Source organism: Centruroides vittatus, unplaced genomic scaffold, assembly GCF_030686945.1.
Source record: "Centruroides vittatus isolate TY-2023 unplaced genomic scaffold, ASM3068694v2 contig_764, whole genome shotgun sequence".
Classification (NCBI taxonomy): Eukaryota; Metazoa; Arthropoda; class Arachnida; order Scorpiones; family Buthidae; genus Centruroides; species Centruroides vittatus.
Genome location: NW_027122494.1, coordinates 53,802 through 67,300, shown reverse-complemented (window position 1 = coordinate 67,300; position 13,499 = coordinate 53,802). Strand labels below are relative to the sequence as shown.

Genomic DNA, 13,499 nt, shown 5'->3' with positions numbered 1-13,499 from the left:
AAATGAAAATTTGGTACATAATGTTCTATTTTATTTTATTACATACATATGACAAAATAATTAAGAAAACCACAGCTCATCCTCTGATTGATTTAAACAGCCATAGAAATTTAATTCAGATAAAGGCAACTTTATTTTTATAAATAATTTATTAATTTTAACAACTACGAAAAGTAGGCTATACAATTTTACTTCATTCAGTACAATGAGAAATAGTATTTTACATGAAATAGATTTGTATTTATGTCATGATAGATTAGATTACATTTCTTATGACACTCACATTGACTCTAAACATTTTAGTGATTTATAAGATATTCTGTACTATCAAAAGTAAAATATGAATTTTTGATTTATTGATTTATTGATGGTCTTCTGACAATTTACCCTGTTTATATAAGCCTATATATATGACTAAAACATCAGTAACATTTCTTTCTTTTAGACTATATATCACTTCTATCACTATCAGTATCTAATAATGCCGTTTGAAATTTTGCCATCCTATATTTACCTATTCCATTTGTCAATATCTAACTCACTATCCTTCAAGCATGCAAGAAAGATTGACACCTGAAAAAAGGAGTAACAGAAGCAGATCGTTAATTAGAGTGGATAAACTGACGTTGAACAGAATACAGAAGTTAGTATATGAACAATTCAGCGAAAAATTAATGCTATGTTACACAATTTATTGCAGTTAATAAATGTAGAGATATTTGAAATGTCACGAAAAAGTATTGTCGCAAACATTAATAATTTGGCAGTTAAGTGTTGATATGAATTTCAATTAATTAATTGTATTTGCTAAAGATGTGAAATTTCGATGTTTAATCTTAAATAAAATATTTACTAATAAAGATGTTTGGATAAACTTCTTCGAAAGTTCGTATTCGTTTTACACGCGAAAATAGACTTCTCATATTACATTTTATTAAAATGAATCCTGGAAATGGAAAATAATACAACTTTATTAAATAAGAAACCATATCCTATTTGCGTCGACGTCACCGTTTTCTATATAAACTTTGAACACTGTGAGAGAATAAGAATAGTTTGGAAGAATGAGGATGCAGCTTTTGATTTCCCTGCTCTGTGTCAGCGGTAAGTTATTTCTTCTTTTCTACAGTGTTGGTGCGCGTAAATAAACACAGAAAATAGTAGCCTATTTTATGTTTTAGCATTCTGCACAATAGTGTCGAGTCGCAGGATGTATTATGAATCTGCTTACTATATTCGACCACCGAAACGATGCACACCCGTGGAGAGAAATATTCCTTGCTACAAGGAATGCATCATCCAAGGAAATGCCATATGTTACGCAGTTAATAAGGACTGTCGTTGTTAATAATAAAATATGACGATTGTCAAAATTTTGTCGTAAAGTTGTTTTTAAATGGTTATTATTCTAAATGTGTGATTTTATCAATCAATAAATTTAACTGATCGTAAACTAATGTGGGAACGCCGGAAGGTAGGACGGAGTCGTACCTCCTTTTTTTCGGCGAACAGGTCGGCAAGACCAACCCCACTGTCGCGTATGTCTAAAATTTAATGATATCCCGACTTGTCGGGATTGGGTAATCATTTGTCAGGTCGAGTGGAGAAAGCGTGTGGGTTCGTCGATAAGTTTAAGGCAATATTCGAATAAACGGAACCAGGATGAAAACAATTAACGATTTATTTAAACAGACAAACTAAATACAGAGAATAGCTCTACTCTAACGCGTCCGGTCCCTAACCGCGGGGGAGAGAAAGAGTTTACAAATTTCGGGGTCATACCTCTTCCTATGATGTATCGGCTAGAGTAATTGTATGGATAAGCAGGAGGATCGGTCGTTCTCCGGTCGTTGAGGTTGGCAGGAGGATCAGTCGTGGCGGCTCGTCTTCGGCGGGCTTCGGAGTCCTCGGGGTTCGGCCCTCGATTCTCGATTCGGATCAGACGGGACGTGCGTCTTAATCGGGCTTTCAGCGACCCCGTTATCAGCCTTTTCCCCCTTTATATACTACAGGTCACGTTATCTTCGATCACCGATCGCGATAGTTCGTGAATCGCTGATGATTCCATCTCCGTGACTAAGAGTTTGGATCCGGAGAGAAAGGAAGTGCTTTCCGGCGGCGGAAGGCTGAACATCCTTTGAATTTCGACCTTTTCTACAATTTCCCACGAGGGGGTTTGAACAAAAAAATAATTTTGGGCCGAGTTAAACCCGGTCCTCACACTAATTTAAAAGACAGAAACGGAAAAATAAAATGATTTCTTACCGAAGCAAGAGCGAAATTTTTGTTATTTAACAGTAATTATTCAAAGTCGCGTACTTAACCATCAGATTTAAAAACAGTCTGAAAATTAATCCGGCAATTAAAGTTTGGTTCAATATAATAAATAAAGAAAAAAATGTTCTATTTTGGCCAATTGTGAAAATACAATCCACTTTATATAATTTTTATAAAAATACATTGGCTTGTTGAAAATTAAGATTTTATTTTTGTTCGAGAAAAAAAGTAAATTTCATATAATGAGCGAGAACCCACGCTTTTTGCATTAATACAGCTTCATCCATCATCTGTAGCATTTGGAACTACATAAATGAACCAAAACGTTTATCAAATATACTTAATTCGTTGTTTAATGAGTTTAAATTTGCTTTCTAGACTTTAACTGCACTTAAAAAACAATAATGATAATTGAAACAGCTTTGTATTGTTTGAAAAGCTCCATCCTAAAGCTAACTGAGTTATATACAACATCGTTCTACTTTCGCATTGTCATATCCAATTCGCCTGCGTAGCCATGTGGGATTTTGACCTGTTCCCTTTGCTGGTCCGTTTGAGGATAGGTTATCGATAAATTTAGGTAGTGACTCGGCGTGTCAAAGGTGGTCGATCTAGGCGGTAATCGGCATGGTAGGTGGTGTATCCGAAATCTCTGGAGCGTGAAGGGGAGCAACGAACTCTAGAAGACGGCGAACTGGAGACGACGGACCAACTCCGATCTTCAGATGATAACGAACTACCTGTGTCATCGATCTTTTTCTCTTTTTTAGGGGTTCCTCTCGTTTAATTCTCATGGCCATCTTTGGTTATGTTAAGTTTTCTGTTCAATAGAAGACTTTTTATCGTTAGGATCCTGGTGAACTTATTCGACGTGTCACCTTGCACAGAAAGTGACTCCGCGGGAAAAATACAATCATATCCTCAAGTCCGGGCTCTCACAAATATTAGTACAATTCACAAAATTACAATTATTTAAAATCACAAACAATTAACCTGGTTAGGGAAAAACTTACCAGAATAAACTTACTTAATCAGCGCAAATTCATCAATCCTCTAATGAATCAATAACTTACAACTATGTTTCTTAACTTGTGCTTCCACTAATACCCGGTTACAAAAATATACTAGTGTATTAAATAATATATTTCATATTTAAATTCTAAATTAGTGGAAAGCGATTTCATTAATTATTCATGTGTTATTACGAAATTGTGTAAAAGAAGCACTAGTTGGGAAGCGTTGACGTAGCAGCTAAGACTTAATGTAACAATCTCCAAATCTCGAAATAACTGAAACCAAAGAAAAAATTTAATAATGTAGGTAAAGCAATTCAAGTATAAATAAAAACTGTCTTTTGCTACCTCTCGCCTATGCCTGTATATGGCACTGTTTCTGTGAAAGCTCTGTCATTCCCGTGCAGTCAGCTAATGTTTTGACAGACATTTTTCAACAATTGTACAGTACATATTGTAAATCCATGCAAAAAATTTTGTTTATGTCATTAATTAGACTAATTTTCAGCTAAAGAGAATAATTTCTGAAGTTTACTTTTCTGTTTTAAAGGGCAATCGTCACTTGTGTACCCTGGAAATGTAAAGGATGGTAATTAGATTTCTCTACTTGTCTTTCTTTCCATTCGAGCTACGATTAGCGAATGTTAATAAATAACACAATTTTCTGATGTATAATCAAGAACAAAGACCGATTTATTGCAGTAGCTTCTTATTTAAACAACCTTGAAATTAAATAAAGTGTTGTCTGTATAATGAGTCGAACATTCGGATCAAGATCTACGTTAAACTCTTCAGATTAATCACTTGAGTAAAGTACTAATAACGAACTCCCTAATCAAATTAAAAAGCGAAAAGTGTATTTAATTGTTTACTAAAATTGAACTTTTTCATCGTCACCAGTTAGGTTACGGCAATTTCTTGTTATTTAGATTTCATCCTAATAAATACGAGTGAATTTTCAAAATAAAAAAATTGATATTCATCAAATTAAATATTTTAAAATTGTTTTTATGCAATGTGATTTAATTAAATAATAAACAAGTTTTATTTATACTGTTTACATGACATTCTTTCACTGTTTACTATATATAGCTTAATATCTTCTGAAATAAGCTTACTTTAGAACAATGAAGCTGTTTTTGATTTTTCTGATTTCCGTTGTTGGTAAGTACTGTAAATTCTGTATTTCTCTAATGAATGGATTACTTAATTAGATAAAATGTCGTTTATCCTTTATTCTAGAATTATACGCCACAATTTCATCTCGTATATTGAATTTTGACCTGCCGATCAAGATAGATTCCGATCCTGTGTTTACACTATGCAATTATACCCAGTTACTAAAACCGTGCTTTACTTCATGTGTAAAATACGAACTGTGTATTTGTGATGAAGTAAATCCTCCATGCGTTTGTTTCTATTCGAAATAATAATATTTGTTAAGATTTAATTGTAAAAATCTGTTTAAATGTAACATCATCCATTGAATTTTCTAGATGAAAATTTTGTAGATTTGTAATAAAAGTATCACATCTTCCTTTTGTAACTACGCTGTATCTTTTAAATTAAATTATCAAATAGCTGCATTTGTGATCAACGGCTTTTATTTAATTCGACTTAACAGGGCAAAATACCACACGGATATGACAATGCGAAAGTAAAACGATGTTGTATATAACTCAGATTTAGGATGGAGTTTTCTAAACAACACATATCTGTTTCAATTATCATTATTGTTATTAAAGTGCAGTTAAAATCTAAAAGGGAGATTTAAATTCATTAAATAATGAATTAAATATATTTAATGAGTATTTTGGTTCATTTATTTAGTTCTAAATGCTACAGATGATGAATGAAACTACATTAATGCGAAAGGAATGGGTTTTCGCTCATTATATAAAATTTATTTTATTTTCTCAAATAAAAATACAATTGTACAAGTATTTTTAAAAAGTAAATATACTTTTTCTTTTAAATATTCTCGCTTTTTGTCTGGGTTAACGCTTTCTTGATGTAGCCAAATTTGGTTGATTTATACAGACTTATCACACCTTGTAGGTTAAGTGATGAAACGGAGTCAAAGATCAAGTTCTACGCTTGCTGTTTGGATGATTCGAAGAGTGCAGCTTTGTCAGCCGACCTTCAATTCTCCTAAACATTTAAATATTTCAATAATAGACTCAGGCAGCGAGATGAAACAATGAAATTTCGTTTCAATTTCTTTGCTTATAGAATCTAACAATTTAACTTAATAATACACGAGTTTTTCGAAACTCAGACGAGAAATATGCAGAACTAAATTTTAAAATAATAGATAACGTTCTTGAATGGGCGGACAAGTTCATCGACGAGAGGATTATTTTATTCAAATTACCTACGAACAATCGCCAGGTCTAATCCAATGCATAATTTGCTTCGGTGAGAAATCACTTTATTCTTTCATTTATGTTTTTTTTTTTTTTTTTGTATTCAGTTTAGTGATCAGTTACGTTCATTGATTCAAAAAATCACATATGTAGAATAATAATCATTTAAAAGCAACGAAATTTGGACAATCGTCATATTTTATTATTAACAACTACAACCTTTTCTAACTACGTAACACATGACATTTCTCTGGATGATGCATTCCTTGTAGCAAGGAATACTTATCTGGAGGGGTGTGCATCGTTTCGGTGGTCGAATATAGTAAGCAGATTCATAATTTACATCCTGCGACTCGACACTATTGTGCAGAATGCTAAAACATAAAATAGGCTACTGTTTTCTGTTTATTTACGCGCACCAACACTATAGAAAAGAAGAAATAACTTACCGCTGACACAGAGCAGGGAAATCAAAGACTGCATCTTCATTCTTCCAAACTATTCTTATTCTCTCGCAGTGTTCAAAGTTTATATAGAAAACGGTGACGTCGACGCAAATAGGATATGGTTTCTTATTTAATAAAGTTGTATTATTTTCCATTTCCAGGATTCATTTTAATAAAATGTAATATGAGAAGTCTATTTTCGCGTGTAAAACGAATACGAACTTTCGAAGAAGTTTATCCAAACATCTTTATTAGTAAATATTTTATTTAAGACTAGCGGACCCAGCCACGCGTTGCTGTGGCTCAAAATGTATCTATTATAAATGTATAACACTTTCGAAAAATCCCTTCTTAGTGTACATTCTCTTGACGTACCCTATTAAAACAATAAAAAATGCAAAAAACCGCATCTAAAATAGTATAATAGAAGCCTAGTTGTTCACGGTAAACCTTAATCCTGTCCCTCTCCCCCGCGGGGGGGAGGGGGTAAATCGAAAAATCCCTTTTTAGTGTATATTCTGTTGACGATCTGCTTTAGTTCATCCAAATAACAGCCCTAATGCCTCACAGAAAAGCAAACTTAGGTCGTTGTACTTGCGGAGTTCGCGCCATCTGTTAGACATAAATTCCTTAATTCTGTCCATCTTCCCCGGGGGATTTCGACATCTAAATTATTTAAAAACACGCCCGTATTCGAATGGAACGTTGTGTGAAAATTTCAAAGCAATCGGTGAAGAACTTTCAGAGATTAGCTATTGGAAACAAACGAAATTACATTTTTAGTTATATAGATTATGCATCGAAATTTTACATCTTTAACTTTCATTGGGACATTGGCTCAAACTTTCTGTAAATTAGAGCCAATGTAAAATTTAAATGCTACGTATTGTGTGGTGCTTCTGTCAACATTCGCCCTGTGGGAACAGTGTTGACAAAAACAGAACAGAGAAAACAGTTCATTTACCTTTGAGACGTTACCTAGTTTACGATGCAACAGAAAGAGTACCTTAAGCTGGGAAAAATACTGCTTTATGTTTTGGTTGTCACTTTGCAGATCATCAGACTTTAATTTGATAGAAGTAAGTTGAACAACCAGTGTAGAAATGTCTGTCCGTCAGTTCAAAACGAAGAAACCCAATCCGGGATTAAATGTCAAGTCCAGTAAATCAAGTCGTAGCCGGGTGAAACGTCATTTCCGGGTGACAAAGTCGTCGTATCGGGTGGCAGAGTCACATCCGGTGAAAAGTGGACGTGAGTGGAAGTGACCTCGGAAGAGAGAAGATTCATTTTATGCAACAGAAGAAGAGCCTTTTCCACCAAGGCTTCTTCTGCTTGACGGACGTTTCCACGGTCACTTTGGACTCCCCTCGACACTCCACTGTCCGTTCTGCAACTTCCGGGTATCGCAGTCCCAGGTAGTCGACCACAGTCGAGACGCTATCGTCGGGAGTAATGACAACCACCCGTTTGACGCACTCTCCGCTCTCCTCGACATCTTTCGGAAGCATCGTATCACTGGAAACGGAACGTAATACGACGAAGAGCCTTCCTCCTCCTCACCATCTGCCGAGGTGCGCCACTTCTTTAATTCCTTGAAATTTTCCATTCTGCAAAAGAAAGAAACGACTATTATGAAAATACAACTCGTATTCGTTTTGTTAATTTAATTTTATATAAATTGTAAGATTTCTAATAAAAAAATAATTTTAAAAAATGTCTTAATTTTAACGAAATGTCACAAATGAATATTATAATAAAATCTCTGTTAAATATAGTAATTTTAACTTTCAAACGATTTTTAATGTTCGATATAGAAATCAGTTTCTACAAATTATACAGTTTTGTCCATTGCCGTAACACAAAACATTTGTGAAAATCTAGACGAATAATCTCGAATTATTCGGTTTAATTAAAGTTCAGACTATAACGGTGCAAATTTCATATGGGATATGATGCGTATATAAACTATAGCGGGCTAATACCAATGTAATGTATTTATTAACTTAGATTCCATTGGATTTGGGCTTAACGAAGAGTGAAAATGAGTGGAAAGACCCTGTTCGTCGTCTCTGTCAAGACCGATCAATTGTTATGGAAATAGAGATTCGTCGGAAAATCATTGGCACTAATTGTGATATTCGGCTTAATAATGTTCAAAAAAAAAAAAAAAAACGTAAAATTAGAAACATCGTAGTTTGTGCTTACCGATATAATCGACGCAAACGAAAACAAAACTGAGAAAAACACTCGAAACGAGAAAATTTTGACTGCGCGAACTAAAAATCCAACCGTTCGCATTAACAATCAACGACCGCTCGCAACAATAAAACTCTGACAATTTATTAGTACACGGAGTTTTATTGTTGTGTTGCAGCGAAATTTAATTAATATTAAAAGTTTGGCCGAATTGCGCGATTTTCCTTGCATATACTCGTACAGTACATTAATGTTAACGTCAATATGTACTCAAAAACCTAATATTCTCATATAAAGATGAATAGAAATTTCGATCTTATCATGTCCCTTACAACCGAAAAAACATAACCTAACTTCAAGTATAGAAACCCCAATTTTCCCTACCTTTGTAATTTAGTTAAGGCGCCTTAAACAATTTCCGCTTTTGTGGGAACACTGGTATGCCTCAGCTACTCACTATTGTTGTTCGGCTCTTTGTATCCATTTTTAATTTTTTCTGTACTAAGCTACAATAAAATAGGGAGACGTTCACGTAGAAAATAGAAATGAAAGGCCAAATGAACGCCTGACGTTAACAAAAATAGTTGTGTTCATTAAACGGTGTAGGCCAACTCATTGAGTCACATAAGGGTTTTACCTGGTAAAAAATCACGACTGTAGCTGAAAAACTTTTTTGAAAATTTTGGGGATTCAGTCATCTGCAAACTTTTTCGACACTCGACCCCTTCAAGACCCCTTAAGCTACGTAATTATAACAGGACAAGCAAGCAAACAAGACGCTTATGGCGGCAATAAGAAAATTCCGCCTGTCGTTTCCTTATCTCGAGAACGGAGTTAAATAGATGAAAGTCGAGACCAGATATAAAAATTTAGGGCCAGCAGGAGACCCCGACTATGTACCAGATATGTATGAACTCGAAATCGTTTAATTTACAAACGTTTACAGGTTTACTTTATAAGTATGCTTCGGGTTTTATTAAACTACGAATTTTCGAAATCCCTACAGTTTGTAGATTCAAACCCGAGGCACCTACGACAAACAATCTCGTGGGCGCTGGGCGACACGACGGCCATCCACCGAATGCTTTCAATATGCTGTTAGTGTAATGGTTACAAAAAAGTTTAATTTGCATAAATTTGAGCTATTGTTATATTGAACAACAACATTCGTTCGGATCAATTTTATCCTAAGAAGCAATAAAAGCAAGAGATAGGACCCCGCCAAGTTTGATTTATCCACCCGCAAGGTTCACCAGCACCTCACTGATAACGAGAAAGGCTTAAGTTTAAAATTTGAGCTCTCTAGACAAAGTGGTGTTTTGTCTCTACGAGCATCTGCACCGCCGAATGAATAAGAAAGAGAAAAGTTACAGCTTTTATGAAGATCTTTGCACTTTTCAACTGCTTATATTTCGGCAATCCCTTTACAGGAAATACTGAAATTTTGCACACTACCTAAGAAAACAAGTATCTTACGAACGAGTAATTCAAATTTACTACAGGCGTTTAAAAGACGGAGAAATCGGCAATTTTGATTCCTGTATCAGCGAATTTTCCACTTGGCGCTGTGTGACTGTGATACTGCAGAACGGCTCATTTGCTTCGGAATTCGGCGCTGTAAAAGCGGGAAAGCAGTTTTGTTGGAAAATTCCCAGGCAGCTACTATATTTTCCAATTCATCGTACACATTTTAGTTACTTTATCGTCCGTTTCTATATGAAAAATATTCACGTTATTGTAAACCTAAACGATGACAGGTATGGAAATAAATATTGATAAATTTTTAAGTTTTCATGAATCTAAAAGTGTGCAATTTTAAAATCTATTTTGATAAATAGCCAATCTTAAAAATTAAATTTTATATCAAAATTTATTAAATATGAAAGTTTATATACACTTCAGAAAATTCGATTTACAAATTTAATTGTTGGAGTAATTATAATTCTGGTTCGGACGTATACTGACTACAATGACAGTCGAACACCGGTTTAAATACAGTGTGAATGTCCGTACAATATAAGTTGCCTTGTCCATTTATAGACGATTAACAGAATCTTTAAGCTGGTAAAAACACTGCTTTATGTTTAGGTTGTCACTTTGCAGATCATCAGACTTTAATCTAATCGAAGTAAGTTGAACGATCAGTGCAGAAATGTCTGTCCGTCGATTCAAAACGAAGAAACCCAATCCAGGATTAAATTATTCAGACTCTTCCAGTAAGCAATAAAATAGAGAATAACTTCTTAATATTTCGAGTGAAAATTAATTTCAATGTTTTATGTTTATTTATAAATTTGAAAACCTTAAAAAAGCAATAATTTCTCGTATTGATATTCATTCAAAGTATTTAACTGTGTAGCATTGCCCGTTCTGTCGACAAAACGCTTCGTTGTGTCGAAACAATACTAAATTACTTTTGAAAATAGAGTGATTGGATCTTCGGATGTTGTTGTTAACCTTCTTGGCTGCGGTCCAAAGCGTGATTTAATTGTCTTCGTGCTTGTTAACACTTTTCTTTGTGTTACGAAGTGTTCATCTTCTATTGCTTTTCTTGCTTTACCATCTTTCGCAGCTTTCTTATAAGAGACGAAAGCTTCTCTTCCCCCGATCCCGACTTCGTCAGTAGGGGTTTTATGAGAAAACCATCGGCTTTAAGGAAAGTTACCTGGGAGCAACGTTCCATCAACAGAGAAACTGTCGAGTTTTTAATTTTACAAACCCGCGGTAATTACAAGTAAAAGGAAATAGCAGTGTCGAAAGAAGAAAAGAGCTAAGAAAGCCGAGCCGAGATCCTACGAAATACACAAATTTAGGACATAATTGCATTATTTCAAATCAAATTGTTTCGATCGTATCAATTAATATCCTGAAATTTAACTACTTTAGTAATTAATCTTTAAAATGTTTTGCAAGATTGTAATTGCGTGTTTTGTGATGCAAATAATATAGTCTAGTATTTCAGTTTTTAAATAATCCGAATTTTTTAAACTCGGAATAAAGTATAAAAGAACAGTTAATATTAGTAGTCATATTGAGTTGTTTAGCTGGAGTTATAAAATGGAAAAAATAAAGGTTTTGCTGTTGGTTTACTCGATTTTTATTGCAGGTGAGTCACTAATTATTCTAATTACGTAAATGGATATCTAATCGAACTGGATTGGTTTGTTTTGCAGTTCTTCCAATCGTTATCAATGGTTATAGAAACTGTACGGAAGAAGAAATAAATGGAATTTGCAGATCGTATTGCTTGCTGACTAGTTTAAGAGTTTGCAAGAAAGTAAATCCGCCTTGTCTTTGTCCTCCCAAAACTTATTTATAATGGAAAAATAGAAAACAATGAAAAAATATACTTGTTTCAATCGGATACACGGCATTTTGTACCGATGAATACTGAATAAATATTATTCTGCGGTAAAATCTTGCTTAAATTTCATATTAAAGCAATTGGAGCGATGTGAAATATAGATTACACATCGCTCCAATCAGGTATAAATCCTTCAGTAACTGTTAATCTCGATAATGCAGGATTAAACCTTTTGCTTTCATATCTTTTATATGCTCATTGACTAGAACATTTATCAGAACTTATTAGCAAAACCTTTGTTCAAATAGGAAAGTGTTTGTTAAAAAAACAATGCAATGCAATTAAACAGTTTCGTGTTTATCTACATATATAATCGAGATGGGTTGATAATAATAATAATAAGCGCATAGCCCAATCGGTTAGGAGTCGAAAGTTGAAATTTGGTACACAGTTAGGGTACGTCACGAGAACGTACACTACGAAGGGATTTTTCGAAATTCCCCCACGGGAAATTTCGAAAAATCCCTGTACAAGACAATTGCACTGTAGATTAATTTCACAAATATAAAATTTCGAACACTTTTTTTTTTACTTACATTTAAAATGAGATCATATAAAAGACTACAGTTTACGAGAAGTTTTTAACCCCGAAAAGGGGTCGTTAGTTTTCCGATTTATTTAGAGCTGGTATATTTAGTTACGGCTTTGGTACCTTCGGAACTGCATGTTTGGCCAACTCTCCAGGAAGCAGGAGACGAACCGCTGTCTGGATTTCTCGACTTGTGATAGTCGATCGTTTATTGTAATGAGCCAGGCTTGAAGCTTCGGTTGCAATTCTTTCGAATATACCATTGACGAAACTGTTCATTATAGACATGGCTTTACTCGAAATACCAGTATCCGGATAAACTTGTTTTAAAACTTTGCAGATATAAATACTGAAACTCTCCTTCCTCCTCTTCCTTTTCTTCTTCTTATCTCCCGGACATTTTTCTGTGCTTTTCCTGCTTTCTTCACAGCTTTGCCGCTCGGTGCTGGTGGCATCTTGGCGAAAACAACGAGATACTTTCAAATCGATTCGTAGAGAAATGGATGCTGCGGATCTTCGGCACTAGTCATACAACAACGCACGGATTCGCGGGAGAGGATTAAGGCTTACTGAAGAACTCGGCTTCTACTGTACTATTTTAGATACAATTTTTGTTTTTGAGTGCGTTTTAGTATGGTATCACATTTAGTAGGGTACCATATTGGGATGAAAGAAGTGTATTCCTTAACAATGGAAGTGTTAAGAGAAAACAACGTGCAAGATTTACAGGCGCAGATGCAGTTTTTTGAGTTTTTGTGGGAAATCGAACATATTTTTAGACCCATCTAAAAATTCTCTAATTAGTTTGGAAACAGGGGGAACTAACTCTTGCATTCTGTGAAAACGGATAAGATCGGCTATAATGTAATAATCTTAATCTTCGCTATCGTTACTTTTTGCCCGAGCAACGCCGGGCTTATCTGCTCGTAACAAATAAGTTTACAAATTCGAACAGGAAATTTCATTTATTTATTTAATAATTATTTTTACATGCGACAATGCGTTCAGGCAAGCAATGCAGTATTTACACAAAATTAAAGAAGCAAAACATAAAAATAAATCTTAAATTAAAACAGAAAAAGTACAACTGCAAAGTACAACAATTGGAAGACGAATGCGACCAAGAAATTGATAAAGCGAGGAATTCCAAAGGGTTCATTTACCGTGTTCCCTTCTGTAATTCTTCATTGGTAGGAAGACTCGGACAGACGCAAGGTGGAATTTTTATATACAAACCTCTTCTGTACATTATGCAATAGATATGGCAAACTCCATTCACTTCGGCCGGGGTGCAGAACGGTTGACCCG

The 13,499-nt window shown here is 34.5% G+C and overlaps 1 pseudogene; it reads right to left on the bottom strand.

Moving 5' to 3' along the window:
• Positions 1-12,198: 12,198 nt before the first annotated feature.
• On the bottom strand, positions 12,199-12,733 carry LOC136981474 (histone H2B-like; annotated as a pseudogene).
• Between the last annotated feature and the right edge of the window lie 766 nt (positions 12,734-13,499).